The sequence below is a fragment of the Bos javanicus genome, chromosome 19 (genome assembly GCF_032452875.1).
Source record: "Bos javanicus breed banteng chromosome 19, ARS-OSU_banteng_1.0, whole genome shotgun sequence".
Classification (NCBI taxonomy): domain Eukaryota; kingdom Metazoa; phylum Chordata; class Mammalia; order Artiodactyla; family Bovidae; genus Bos; species Bos javanicus.
In genome coordinates this window covers 35,347,884-35,363,709 of record NC_083886.1, presented here as the reverse complement: position 1 = coordinate 35,363,709, position 15,826 = coordinate 35,347,884, and positions in this window count along the sequence as shown.

Below are 15,826 nucleotides of genomic sequence, written 5' to 3'. Positions count from 1 at the left end.
CTGCCCTCCAGCAGGTGGCATCTGATGCTGACTCCAGTTAGCTGGTATTAGAACTGCAGAACTAAGTTGTGGACACCCAGCCAGTGTCAGATCCCCTAGGAATTCTACTTGGTTCCTATACTTCCCATTTGTTTGCTAGAATTCTCTACTTGTTGAGATATCAGGCTCTTGGTTTCCTTTAGCTCTCTGTGCATATTTGAGTCGGAGAAGGCAACGGCACCCCACTCCAGTACTCTTGCCTGGAAAATCCCATGGACGGAGGAGCCAGGTAGGCTGCAGTCCATGGGGTCGCTAAGATTCAGACACGACTGAGCGACTTCCCTTTCACTTTTCACTTTCATGCATTGGAGAAGGAAATGGCAACCCACTCCAGTGTTCTTGCCTGGAGAATCCCAGGGACGGGGAGCCTGGTGGGCTGCCGTCTATGGGGTCGCACAGAGCCGGACACGACTGAGGCGCCTTAGCAGCAGCAGCATATTTGAGTCTGTTAATGTAAAGTACTTCTCAGAGCGGACTTCCTTGGTGGTCCAGTGGCTAAGACTCCATGCTCCCAACACTGGGGCCCCTGGGTTCAAGGCTTGATTAGGGAACTAGAACCCCACGTTCACTGAAGTTGGAAGATCCTGCCACACTAAGACCTGGTACAATCAAATAAATATATACACAGACATTCTAAAATGTAATAAAGTGTTTCTCAGGGAAGCTCACTATCTTTTCCTCCTGTGAGGGGGCCATACATTTTTGATTCTTGCATGCCTAGTAACTTTGTATTGAAAATTGGGAATTTTGACTATTACAGTCCAGCAATTCTGGAGTCAGATATGTTCTACTCCCACTGCCGGGTTTTTGCTGTTGTTTGTTTACTTTTTAAAACTTTTTTTTTTATTGTTGTTAAAACAGTATTCTTTATTGTGTATGGACATTGAGTGGTCACCTAGTGATCTGACAGAAATAAGCAGTTTTCGGCTACTCTGAATAGTGCTTCTAGGAGTATTCATGTAGACGTTTCTGTGTGGACATGTGTTTTCAATTCTCTCGGGTACATTCTCAAAGTACAACTGCTGAGTCATGTGGTGACTCGGTCTCACTCTGAGAAACTGTGACATTGTTTTCCACGATGGCTGCACATCTCTCCAAACCTGTGCCAACACTTGTCATCTGCTTTTTATTACTGCCACCAAGTGCATGTGGTACTGTATGCCAAGCCTCCTTCCTCATGACCTTTGCCACGGGCAGAGCTCGCTCCCCACAGTACTGCCTGTGTTTTCATTTGTATGAGTCTACAGAGTAATATATGAGCATCTTTAAGTGCTTATTGTCCATTTTTATGTTATTTTTAACTGTATAATAGACCCTTTGTCCATTTAAAACAATTGACTTAATTTTTAGAGCAGTTTTGGGTTTAGAGAAAAATTTCACAGAAAGTACAGAGTTCTCATAAATGCTGCTCCTTACACATCCACACAATTTCTCCTGTTATTAACACTGTGCACTAATGAATTTGTTGCAACTGATGAATAAACACTGCTGCTGCTGCTGCTAAGTTGCCTCAGTCGTGTCCGACTCTGTGCGACCCCATAGACGGCAGCCCACCAGGCTCCCCCGTCCCTGGGATTCTCCAGGCAAGAACACTGGAGTGGGTTGCCATTTCCTTCTCCAATGCATGAAAGTGAAAAGTGGAAGTGAAGTCGCTCAGTTGTGCCTGACTCTTAGCGACCCCGTGGACTGCAGCCTACCAGGCTCCTCTGTCCATGGGATTTTCCACTGCTACATTATTATTAACCAAAGTCCATAGTTCACACTGGGGTTGACTCTTGCTATCACCCAGTCAGCCATGGGTTCCTCTGACAGATGTATTTCATGAACCTATCATGACAGTATCACAGAGTTGGCTTCACTGCCAAAAAACGCCTTCTGCTTCAGGAACTAACCTCTCCCCACACCCAAGATCCTGGCAGCCACTGATCTGTATAAACCTTCCACAGTTTTGCCAACTCCAGCATGTCATAAAGCTGGAATCATACACTATGCAGTCTTTTCAGACAGGCTGCTCTCTCTTAGCCATACGCACTAAGGCTCCTCCATGGCTTCTTTTCACCGCCTAGTAAAATTCCACTGTATGGATGTAGAAGGGATTGTTTATCTAGTCACTGACTGATAAACAATCAGTGGCTACTTTCTTGGCTACTTCCAAGTTTAGGCAATTAAAGCTGCTGGACTTCCCTGCTGGTCTAGTGGTTAAGAATCTGTTTCCCAATGCAGGGGACACCGGTTCGATCCCTGATCTGGGAAGATCCCACATGCTGTGGGAAGCCCATGTGCCACGAGCACTGGGCCCACAATGTACAGTCTGTACTCCACAACTACAGAAAAGCCTGCACAGCAACAAAGACCCGATGCAGCCAAAGTTAATAACTCAAGTAAGAAGAATAAAGCTGCCATTAACATGTGTGTTCCAGTTTTCTGTGTAGGTGTAAGTTTTCAAATCATTTGGGTAAATAACTGCACCACGAACACTGGACAATATGGTAAGCCTATACTCGGGGGTGTGTGCTTAGTCACTCAGTCATGTCCGACTCTTTGCGACCCCATGGACTGTGGCCCACCAGGCTCCTCTGTCCATGGGATTCTCCAGGCAAGAATACTGGAGCGGGTTGCCATGCCCTCCTCCAGGGGATCTTCCCAATCCAAGGATCGAACCCAAGTCGCCTTCACTGCAGGCAGATTCTTTACCATCTGAACTACCAAGGAAGCAAGCCTACGCTTAGCTTTGTAAGAAACTGTCAAACTCCCCCAAGTGGCTCTACTACTTCGGGTTCCTAACAACAATGTATGAACATTCCTGTTGTTCCACATCTTTGCTAACACTGGATGTTGTTAGCATTCCAGATTTTAGCCATTCTAACAGGTGTGTAAAGGGAGCTCATTGTTGTTTTAATCTGCAATCTCCGGATGACTCATGGTGTTGAGCATCTCTTCATATGCTTCTTTGCCATCTGTATATACTTTGAAAAGGTCTACTTAGATCTTTTGCCCAGTTTTTAAACTGGGTTATTTTCCTATTATTGAATTTAAACTGTTCTTTCTACTGTACACTTTGGAGACCAGTCCTCTTTCAGATATGTTTTTACAAAGATTTTTTTCCTAGTCCCTATTTTTTTTTGGCCACACTGCGTGAAGCATGTGGGACCTTAGTTCCCTGACCAGGGATCAAACCCATACTCCCTGCATTGCAAGCATTAACCACTGGATGGCCAGGGCAGTCCCCCTAGTCCCTATTTTATCTTTTCATTCTATTAACAGTGTTTTTTATTGCAGAGCAGAAGTTTTTAATTTTTAATGAAGTTCAATGATCAATTTGGCAATGTCCTTGGGCTTCCCTCGTGGCTCAGTTGGTAAAGAATCCACCTGCAATGTGAAAGACCTGGGTTTGATCCCTGGATTGGGAAGATCCTCAGGAGAAGGGAAAGGCTACCCACTCCAGTATTCTGGCCTGGAGAATTCTATGGACTGTATAGTCCATGGGGTCGCAAAGAGTCAGACACGACTGAGTGACTTTCACTCTATATAAATCAGTCATAATTCCAATGAAAAATCACCATTCTTGCTGCATTTATATAAACAATCAGGTCAGGATAAGACTAAACTTATTTTATAAACAAGTCTTACTATAATGATATTTGAGAAAAACAGAGTAAATACAGAGAGAAAATTAGGCTTCAGTGGAAAATGACCACACACCCCCCTTGGTTATTATAAGAAAACAAAACTTCAAAGAAAATGAACAAGATTACCTACCTGTAAACTGGACTGGATCCTGATTATTTTAGTCTCCTCCAATATCTAGCTACAACTACTCAAACTAACAACAGCAATTTCTGTCCCACCATTCTAACTTGGAATCACTGAGAATGAGAACTATCCTCTCCCTGAAGTACCATAAGCTAAAGCTGCATGACATGGTGTCAGCTTCAGAGGAATTGCCACAACAGGTCATGTGTGGACAACCTTCTCACCTGCTCTTCTCCAGGCTGCTAAGGAAATTCACAGGATACTCAATTTCACAAACAGAGCCATTCAAACTGCAAACCAGGAAATTAGCCTAATGACAACTGCCATCCTCACTCCACCATCTGAAGCTGCTTCAAGCTCAAATTGAGAAATCTTGACTGGATCCCTCTGAACTCAGAAACTAGGTTTCCAACTCTGAATCTTTTTCTTTTGTTTCCACAGACACTCCTTTCATAAATGCCTGATTGCTCACACCACACACAGACCTAACTTAGGACAGGGACTCCCACCTGCACCACTGCCTCCTGAAACAGACACAAGAGTTTAACTGCACTGACTTAGTTCTCAAAACTAGGAGACTAGTTTAGTGAGCTGTGAAGCAATCCACCAACTCAGTTCAGGACTGTGAAACCTGCTGGGGGAGTTTCCAAGTGAGTTGAAGGGGAATGAAGGGTGGCGGAACATGCCACCCCTGCATATGCGACTTTGGCGTAAGAATCATTCAGAACTAAAGGTACCTGAAAAAAACAGCAGATGTTTTTGTCAGAAAGGCACTGAAGAGCAGTTTAATCTCTGCTCCTCTTTTTGAAAAGAGGACATAAAATTTCACATGTGAAAGATGCCATCCCTGTTCCAGGAAAGGAGTCAAAGCTAAGTGAATGATTCTACACAGACCTGGTTAAAATAACTCTCATCTTCCTTCAGCCTCTCTACAGAGCTTAGTTACTTTTCTACAACTGCCTCTTTGTTCAAACTAGTAGAAAAGCATGTAGATTTTGCCACATTTTTGCATCTTCATTTCCTTATGAGGGCTCTGATGTCGCACAGACCTTACATTAAGTTCGTATGTTTTCACCTGTGAACCTGTATTAGGTCCAGCTGAAAAACCCTAAGAGGGGAAGGGAAAATTCTGCCTCCCCCTACAGGTATGATAACTCCTGGGCTACTTACAGTTTTCAGATTGAAAACTCAAGTCTTCTATTTAGTTTATTATTATTAGTCCTTCCATAGCATTTTTATATTCGAACACCACTTATTTTTTTTTCACAGTTTGGGAATGGGTTCTCAGATAACATCAAAAGCCCAGCAGTAACAAAAATAGATAAGGTGGGTTTCATCAAAATAAAAAACTTTTTGTGCAGCAACTCAATATAGCACATACATAAAGAGGAACAAATCTTTACATACTTGTCCCAAAAATTGAGGAAGGAGGACTTTCTAATTCATTCTATGGAACCAGCATGAACCTGACACCAGAGCTAGACAAAGACACTGGGAGAAAACAAAACTACAGACTGATATCCCCTGTGAACACTGATGATAAAATCTTCACCAAAATGCTAGCAAATCAAACTCACCAGCACAGGACATCCCTGGTGGTCCAGTGCTTAGACGTCCACGCAGGCACCACAGGTTTGATGCCCAGCCTGGGAAGATTCCATGTGCTGCGGGACAACTGAGCTCATCCACCACAACTACTGAGCCCACGTGCTGCAACGACTGAAGACCATGCACCCTGGAGCCTGCGCACTGCGATCAGGAGTAGGCCCTGCTCGCCACAGCTAGAAAAAGCCCAGGCACAGCAACAAAGACCCAGTGCAGCCAAAAACTAAATAAATCAATCTTAAAAAAAAAATACTCAGCAGCATACAAAAAGTTTATACACTATGACCAAGTGGGATTTATAGAAGTGCAAGGATGGTTCAACATAGGAAAACAGGTCAATGTAATTGACACTGACAACGTTACAAATAAAGGGGAAAAAACCCCATGATCATCTCAACCGATGCAAAAAAAGCGTCTGACAAAACACAACACCCTTTCATGGCGAAAACACTTAACAAAATAAAAACAGAAGGATAGTACATCATGTGATAAGAGCCCATCTATGAGAAACCTACAGCTAACATAATACTCAATGGTGAAGGACCAGAAGCTTTTCCTCTAAGTTCAGGAGCAAGGCAAGGATGCTCAGATTAACCACTTCTATTTAACATAGTACTGGGAGTTCTAGCCAGAGCAGTTAGGGAAGAAAAAGAAAAATAAAAGGTATAAAATTGGACATGAAGAATTATCTCTGTTCAAAGACAATATATCTTATATATAGTAGACCCTAATAATTCCACAAAGAAACTGTTAGAGCTAATAAAGGAATTTAGTACTGTGGCAGGATAGAATGTCTACACACCAAAAAGCTGTACTTCTATTCTATACAGTAACAACGAACGATCTGAAAAGGAAATTATGAAACAATCCCATTTACAATAGCATCAAAAGGAATAAATATTTAGAAATTAACTTATTTAGCCAAGGAGGTAAAAAACTAGTACAATGGAAACTTCAAAATACTGCAGAGAAAAATTAAAGACATAAATAAATGGAATTACATCTCATGTTCAAGGACTGGATGCCCTTTTACTGTTAAGATGGCAACACTACTTAAAACAACCCACAGACTCAATGCCAATCCTTATAAAAATCTCAATGACATTATTTGCAGAAACAGAAAAATCCATCTTACAATTCACATGGAATCTCAACGGGCCTGGTACAGCCAAAACAACTGTGGAAAAGAAAAACAAAGCTAGAGAATCATACTTTATGATTTTAAAACTTACTGCAAAGCTAACCATAACAGTTTGGTACTGGTGTAAAGACAGATATATAGAAAAATGGAATATAACGGAAGGCCCCTGAATAAAAAATACCCTTGCATATGTGTCAAATGATTTTTGATAAGGATCCAAGATTATTCAGTGGGGAAAGAACCATCTTTTTAACAAATGTTTCTGGAAAAAACTGGATATTTGCATGCCAAACAATGAAGCTAGACCCTTACCTAACACCACATACAAAAATTAACTCCAAGTAGATTAAGCCTAAACGTAAGACGTAAAACTATAAACCTCTTAGAAGAAAACATAAGGCAAAACCTCTATGGCACTGGATTTGGGAATGACTTTTTGGATGTGACACCAAAGGTACAACCAATAAAAGAAAAAAATAGATAAATTAGACTTCAAGAAAATTCAAAACTTTTGTTTATTAAAAGATAATATCCAAGAGTAAAAAGGCAACCCACAGAATGGAAGAAAATATTTCTAAATTATTTTTCTGATAAGGGACTACTGCCCAGACTATATAAAGAACTCCAAAAACTTAACAACAACAACCTGACTAAAAAATGTACAAGGGGGACTTCCCTGGTGGCCCAGTGGCTAAGATGAAAGCTCCCAGTGCAGGGGCCAGGGTTCAATCCCTGCTTAGGCAACTAGAGTCCACATGCAACTATGACCCAGTGCAGACAAATAAACAAATACTAAAAACAAAACCAAAGACCATTGTTTAAAAAAAAAATGAAAACAGGACTTGAACAGGTACATCTCCAAGGAATACACACAAATGGTCAAGAAGTACAGGAAGAGATACTAAACACAAGTGACCATTAAGAAAATGCAAATCAAAACTATATTGAGAAATTACCTCACACCCATTAATTAGGTAGGCTACAATTAAACAAAACAAAACTCAGAAAAATTGTGGAAAAAATGGTCTCCTGTGCAAGGCTGGTTAGAATGTAAAATGGTACACCCACTATGGGAAACAGTATAGTGGTTCCTCAAAAAATTAAAAACAGATTACCAGATGGCCTACCAGTTCCAATTCTGGGCACATACTGAAAGGAATGAAAAGCATGAACTCTATCTGTAGAACTCATGTTCACAGAAACATTATTCAAAACAGCTAAAATGTGAGAGCCACCTAAGTCTCTGCCCACAGATGAACAGAAAAGCAAGATGCGGCAAGTATTCACACTGGAATACTATTCAGCCTTAAAAAAGGAAGGACATCTTGACACATGCTACCTGGATGAACCTTGAGGATATTACACTAAGTAAAATCATCTGGTCACAAAAACACAAATACTGTATGATTGCACTTGTATGAGGTACTTAGAGCAGTAAGAACCAGAAGCAGGGAAAGCAGACTTCCAGGGGCTGGAAGGAGGGGGACTGAGAGAATGTGTGATGGGGACAGAGCTCCAGATGTACGTGCTGACTGTGTGGTGGGGGTGGACGGTGGGGTGTGGCACATTATCAACATATTTAATCCACTGAACTGCACATGAAAAATGGTGATGAGGGTTATTTTCATGTTGTGTGTATTTTACCACCATAGAAACTGAGTAACAGAAAAGCTGGTATGGCATTACCAGTTATAGAGCTTGAAAAGGCCCTTTAAATACATAACGGTAAGATTAAATCCACTGACAGAGAAATAGTCAATACAAACAAAACTAGATCAGCAATTAATATCTCATAGGAAAATGACCTACTGCCATGGAAGAAGAAATATTCAATATAAGAAGTTAAGAACACCCATGATCAGATTTATACATTTACAACCCATGATGAAGTATCATCCTGGAGAAATTTTTACTTAAAGCTGTAGCTCCTTTCTTGATCACCAATAGGATACTATAGACCTTTCAAATAACTTAGAAAACATTACTAATATTTATCCACCCGCAGTTGACAGAAAACCATAACAAGGTTAGTTAACATGCTTCATAAAACGGTATAAGATTATCATTTCCAGTTTGTAGCCTGGTCACGAGTCTTCTATTTTAGTTACAGTCTTTGAAAACTCTTATTAAAATTTATGTTAAAAGTACATCAACAGCTTAAGCGATTCCATAATGGAAAATTACCTGTCATATTTGCAAACTTAACGTATTTTTTGCACTGCCCTTTACTGTTCCTAAATCCAGATAAAAGGATTAAAGTCTGAAGATAAATGGTACAATCACCGAAGGGGTGGTTATGGTCCAACTTAACATCCTGTCTCTATAGACCACAATGAAAGGAGGGAACACGTGACCTGTCCCTATGAGCAGTCCTGAGGCCCTGGAGCCTCGAGGCGGTCAGGGCGTGGACAGAAGCAGATGGACAGACAGTTTATATCTTTGATGGACTAAGTCTATTCCTAGGAGTACATCCTAAGGAGAGATTCAGAAATGTCATTAGTAATTCATATACCTTGGATGCTCATCACAATGCTATTTAAGAGAGGGGAAACTTTCAACGTCACTAATTATTAGAGAAAAGCAAATCAAAAGGACACTGAGGTACCACCTCACACCGATCAGGATGGCCATCATTAAAAAGTCTACAAATAACAAATGCTGGAGAGGGTGTGGAGAGAAGGGAACCCTCCAGCACTGCTGGTGGGCATCTAAATTAGTGCAGTCACTGCAGAAGAATCTAAGGAGATTCTTCAAAAAACTAGAGTTGCCATATGATCCAGCAATCCCATTCCTGGGCAAAATTCTAATTCACAAAGACACATGCAACCCTATGTCCAAAGCAGCACTATTCACAACAGCCAAGCTACTGAAACAACCTAAAGGTCCATCAACAGAGGAATGGATAAAGAAGGTGTGGTACACATATACAATGGAATACGACTCAGCCTCTAAGAAGAACGCAATAATGCCATTTGCAGCAGCATGGATGCAGCTAAAGATTAACATACTGAGTGAAGCAAGCCAGAGAGAGAAAGGCAAAGAGCAAATGATATCACTTCTATGTGGAATCTAAAATATGACACGAACTTATCTGTGCATAAGCAGCACAGACGTAGAGAACACATCAGTGGTTGACGAGGCAGGTGGGGGAGGGACAGGCTGGGAGCTTGGGACTGGGAGAGGTAAACTGTTACGTATAGGACGGATAAACAACAAGGCTCTACTGCACAGCGTGGGGATCCATATCCCATATCCGGGGAGAAACCATCATGGAAAAGAACACTAAAAAGAATGTATTGGGTTGGCTCAAAAGTTAGTTCGGGTTTTCCTATAAGATGGTGTGGAAAAACCTGAATGAACTTTCTGGCCAACTCAATATATATATGCATAACTGTACAGGAAAATTAACATAACACTAAATCAAGTATAGTTTACTTTAAAAATTTCAAAAAAGAGCAATTTAAATGTCCATTATTAGGGAAGCATTAAATAAACGATCCATGGGGTCGCAAAGAGTCAGATACGACTGAGTGACTGAACTGAACTGAAATAAATGATACAAAGAAATAATAGAGAATTACTAAAAACCATGAGTTTAACACGTGGTCGGGGAAATTACATAATCAGTACTTCAACTGAGTGACTGAACAACAACACATTTGTGAATAGAGAAAAAATACTGGGATAAAAATAATCTTTAAATGCTGGGATAAAATATATTGAAATGCCTCAGGATTTATATTTAAGGAGTGATCTATAGATAATTTTAATTTTCATTGTTATATTTTTATGTATTTTCACAAAATATCCACATTGTTAATTACAGCTTTAATAGTTGTAACATATTTAGCCAATCTGAGTACCTGCTAAATAAGGACAAGAGCAAGAAGCACTTCATGATGCAAAGAGGAAAATCTGACATGTTCTTACTCTAAAGGAGCTCGGAGTCTAACAGAGGAGAGATTTTATGTTTTTTGCTTTTTTAAAGTAAAGCTGAGTACAGGCAGAGGCTCTGGGGGTTGGTGAGACGGTATTTCCCAGGGTGTCAAGGACAGTGCTTGGTGGAGATGAGACCAAAGTAAGTATCTGGCACTTTTGTGTCCCAAACAGAGAATGACAAAGTCCTGCTTGCCGCTGATCAAGCAGCCCACAGGCCCCAGCATCAACCACTCATCAAAACAGACACAACGCTGAGGACAGTTACTCATTAACCATCAAATGACATTTCCAAAAAGTCATGGTAAGAAGCTAAGCCCTTCTGTTTGTGTGGACACAGAAGGTTCTACAAGAGCTGCAGGATTAAACTTTCACAGAGCCTTGGGGACAGGTTCAACATTGTTTGCATGGTAAAAACAGACTGGTTGACACAGAACTAGAGGGGCTGCCCGAACACATACTACAGCATGTGGCCAGTGCTCAAATCAGACTATTTCTGCAGAAAGTACAGCTCACTGTTACTGAGGAAATCCACAGAGACTGCAGGGGTGGGCACACAGGCAGAACACACACAGAACAACTTACCCCAAAGCGCATGACACTGTTTTGCACCATTCTATACATTTAGAATCTTGATATAATAAATTTCTGAAAATATAATTTGTCAAACTGACCCAAAAAAAGAAAGTCTACACACACTGGTTTCAGAAAGAAATTGTGAAAGTTGTAACAATACACTCTTCCAAAGCACCAGGCATGACATTTCACAGAATTCCACCAAACCTTTGTAACACAGATCACACCTACACCTTGTAAACTGTTTCAGGGCATTCAAAAAGGAAATAATTTCAATTCTCTTAATGTTATCAGTGTAACATTAATGCTATTAATGTCAATGCTTAGAAAGATGCCGGGAGCTGGTGAGGCATTCCACTCGTGACAAAGGTCATGAGGAAGGAGGCTCGGCATACGCAAAGGCGGGATCGAGCCTCAGGAGTCCGCAAGCATCTACCCCCCAAAAAAACCAGAGTCTGCCTACTTTATTGCTTTGTGCTCTCACCTCTGACTTTACTGGGGGCTGTCCCCTACCACCATCTCGCTCTCTCTGTCAAAGAGTTCACTTACAGCTCCAATTAATAAAGTTCCTGGGCAATTAGGAGTGTTTAAATCCAAACCCCTCAGATGGCTCTCTAACTCGCCTGACAAGTTTACCCGGACTCCTGCAGCTATGCATACGATTGTTTACAGTCTCCCAGCCTCGAGAGGGACGGGAAGCTTAAGATATTCAAATAGCTTAGAGCCTCTCAGAGAGTTAGAAACTGTCAGAATAAAATAGTAAAGGATTTCATTGATGAGCCAATGCTTGTTGCCAAGTTTTCACATCCCCTAAATTGTATCCTTGAATATGTATTAATTAATAGTTGGTATATAGAAAAAAATAAGTAGTGGCCTTGGTGTTAGTAACTTTAGACCCTTAAGGTAATAAATTCTTTCCTTTGTTGTAAATCCATTACACATCCGCCCTATAGGAATGCAATTTTATCTTCGGAAGATGGCGCCAAACCTTAAAATAATTACTCTTAGAGAAAATAAGTCTTTGTTGATAAGTCCTTGTCAAGAGTCATAAAATGTTAATAGGCCTTCTGGCCAGAAGATGATGTAAATCACCTAAACCATTTGTATACAATAAATTTGCAGGAAAGAAACCCTGGTTTTTGATAAGAATCAAAGACTGCTGACTTTGCATCCCCTATTATCCTCTATGTGTAACTTAGGATATATAAGCCCCTGTTGAAAATAAAGCTATGGGCCTTGCTCACCAACGCTTGGTCTCCCCATGTCATTCTTCCCTTTAACTTCCAGCTGAGTCTCCATCTGGAACGCAGAACCCACCACGCTTACTAATTATGCCTGGGCTTCTAAGACCCACTCGAGAAGGTGTCTAGGGTGAGGCACCTTCCGCTATTCGAGAGGGCGCCTGCGGCCTACGTAAGTGGTGCAAACTTCTTGTCTTGAAGTTTTATTGGTCTCCCGCGTAAACCAAGCTACTCAGCCTCTTTTCTCCACTGAATTTTCCTACTGAGCTATCCTCATTCTATTATTCTTTATATCTCTAATTAGCATATAAATAGTCGCCTAAGCCGTCTCTCCTTCGAATACCCTGGATCAGCTGGGGCTGGTCCCCGGCAGAAAGATTACACACAAAATACAGCTACAGACCAATCTTCCTTATAACTGTCACTGAAAAATTCTTACATAAAATATTAGCAGAGTCTGGCAGCTCCCAAGGAAAGTAGCACCTAACAGTCAAGACTGTTCTATATGAGGAGACCAAGTAATGCCATTTATCATCAGAGCAGATCTAACGAGAACAGTCAGTCATAGGACCATGGGCACAGTAGAGTCATCTGGCAAAATCCTCAACCATTCTCATTGGAACATTCAATAAAGCAGACTCCATGGATACTTTCTGAGCATGATTTTTAAGAAGATGCTTCTTTATGAGTACACTGATGTATGTTTTGATGGCATGTTTAAGATCATTTAGAAGTCAAGAAGGAGCACCCATGGTTCAGGTGTGGAGCTGGTAGCCTTGGTGGATGTGGTTTCAGACATAATCCTGCATTACTGATAAGGTGAATTTTCTGCACTGTATCAAGCTCAAGGACACCAACAGCTGTTCTCAAAACAATCTCTGCCAGCTGCAGCCTTTAAGGTCTCAAGGTCCCCCCCTTGTAACTAGGCAACCATTGAACCCCAACCAACCCCTGCTTAACCAGCCCCCTTATTTTTTGCCAGCACCAAACCTAACTCGTGACAAACAGCTTAAGCAACTTTCTGCTTTTTGCCTTTATAAGCTGCCCCCACTTGTAGTCTGGCAGTGGCTAAGACTGCGCTCCCAATGCAGGGGGCCCAGGTTCCATCCCTGGTCAGGGAACTAGATCCCACATGCCATAACGAAAGAGTCCACGTGCCACCGTAAAGACTGAAGATGCTGTGTGCTGCAACTGAGACCTGGCACAGCCGATCAAATTAAAAATAAGTCACACCGAGAAACAGCCACCAGAATAGTTAACTTCCCTTAGGTGACACTGTCAAGTGCCGACGAGGCTGTGGAGCTAGCAGACTGTCAGACACACACGCGCGTGGACTACGGACAGGCAAGAGCACACTGCAAAGCTGACTACTACAGTTACACACATATTTGCTTTCACCTGGGAATTCTGTACCAGTGACCGGATATGGACATACAGGGGTGCTGGTAACATTCCAGGTGGCAGTTAAATAGGTGGGTTACATTTGTCATAGTTCACTGCATATGTTTATCATTCATCAACTCTTGTATCTATGTCATCTCCAATAAAAATGTAATCCTTATTACAAGGAAACACATAAGGCAATACGCAAGACCTCCTCAGGGGCTGGCAGGGAGGGCTGGACTCCTAAAGGGACGGGGGCAATAGACCCCTGAGTTCTCTCAGCCTCAGGGGGCACAGACTGCCCCCTGTGTAGTGTTCCCAGTCCTCCACCTTCAGGCCCTAGTCTGGCTTGGTGGAAAGCAAACGACTTACACCCCACTGCAAGGAGCGTACTGACCACGGACGCGTTTTTAAAACTGTTAACATCTCTTAACTCCTTTCTCCCCACAATGGATTTGACCTAAGGACCTGGATAACAGAATTAACTGAAATGTGGCAAGTCTCTCTATCACGTTCAGGTCTCTTAGTAGCCAGTGGCAAAAAATTCAATTCAAACGCTGGGTCCCTGACATTTAAAAATTGATTGGCTTATAGAACTGAGAAGATGGGAGTTGAAGATGGGAGGGATGCAGTGGGAGGTAGGAATTAAGAGCTACAAAGTATTACTCATAGAATGGATGGACAATGTCCTACTGTATAGCACAAGGAATTATACTCAATATCCTGTAAGAAATCATAATGGAGAAGAATATTTAAAAAAAAAAAAAGAATATATGCAGGGAATTCCCTGGTGGTCCAGTGGTTAGGCGTCTGTGCTTTCACTGCCAAGGGCCTGGGTTTAATCCCTGGTCAGGGAACTAAAATCCCACAAGACACACAGCAAAAAAAAAAAAAATATATATATATATATAATATACATTATATATATAATGTATATATATACAAAACTGAATCACCTTGCTGTGCAACAGAAATTAACAACATATTGTAAATCTACTATACTTCAATTTTAGAAAATCACACAAAGAAGAATTTGAACAGTTTTAAAATATGCCTAACAAAATGCCATCAACTGATTTCTCCGACTAATAAAAAAAAAAAATGTTCAAGAGTGGGCGAGGAGTCAAACCTCAGTGATGTTGCCTAATATTAGAATCACAATAGATTCTTCTCAAGATCCTAAGGTCTAACCCTTCAGGCAAGAGAAGGAGCCCTTGGCTGCTCAGGGGTTAACCTACCTTAGATGACACTGGTTCCTGTTCTGTTTTCATGTTGGTATCCTGCTCATTGTTTATGTTTAAAAAACTGTGGTGAGACTCATAGGCCAGTTTACGGAGTTCCTTATGTAACATTTATATTGGCTCAAAGTTTAAAATGTCTGCCCGTGTCAGATCAAACAGGGTGATCTGTGGTGAACTCTGAGCCAATGTGACATTGCAACAGTTCTAGAAGCAGGTTTTGCCCACACTTTGAAAGTTTGTCTGACATCACTGTACTGTCACTAAAGGCCCATGTGGGCACTTGTCTTTGCTGGCAACACCAAAGAACGATCAAACTACCGCACAATTCCACTCATCTCAAACGCTAGCAAAGTAATGCTCAAAATTTTCCAAGTGAGGTTTCAGCAATACGTGAACCGAGAACCTGCAGATGTTCAAGCTGGATTTAGAAAAGGCAGAAGGACCAGAGATCAAATTCCAACATCCGTTGGATAACAGAAAAGGCAAGAGTTCCAGGAAAACATCTACTTTTGCCTTACTGACTACGCCAAATCCTTTAACTGCGTGGATCACAACAAACTGTGGAAAATTCTTCGAGAGATGGGAATACTAGGCCACCTTACCTGCCTCCTAAGAAATCTGTATGCAGGTCAAGAAGCAACAGTTAGAACTGGACATGGAAACACAGACTGGTTCCCAACTGCAAAAGGAGTATGTCAAGGCTGCTGCTGCTGCTGCTGCTGCTAAGTCGCCTCAGTCGTGTCCAGCTCTGTGCGACCCCACAGATGGCAGCCCACCAGGCTCCCTCATCCCTGGGATTCTCCAGGCAAGAACACTGGAGTGGGTTGCCATTTCCTTCTCCAATGCATGAAAATGAAAAGTGAAAATGAAGTCCCTCAGTCGTGTCAGACTCTTAGCGACCCCATGGACTA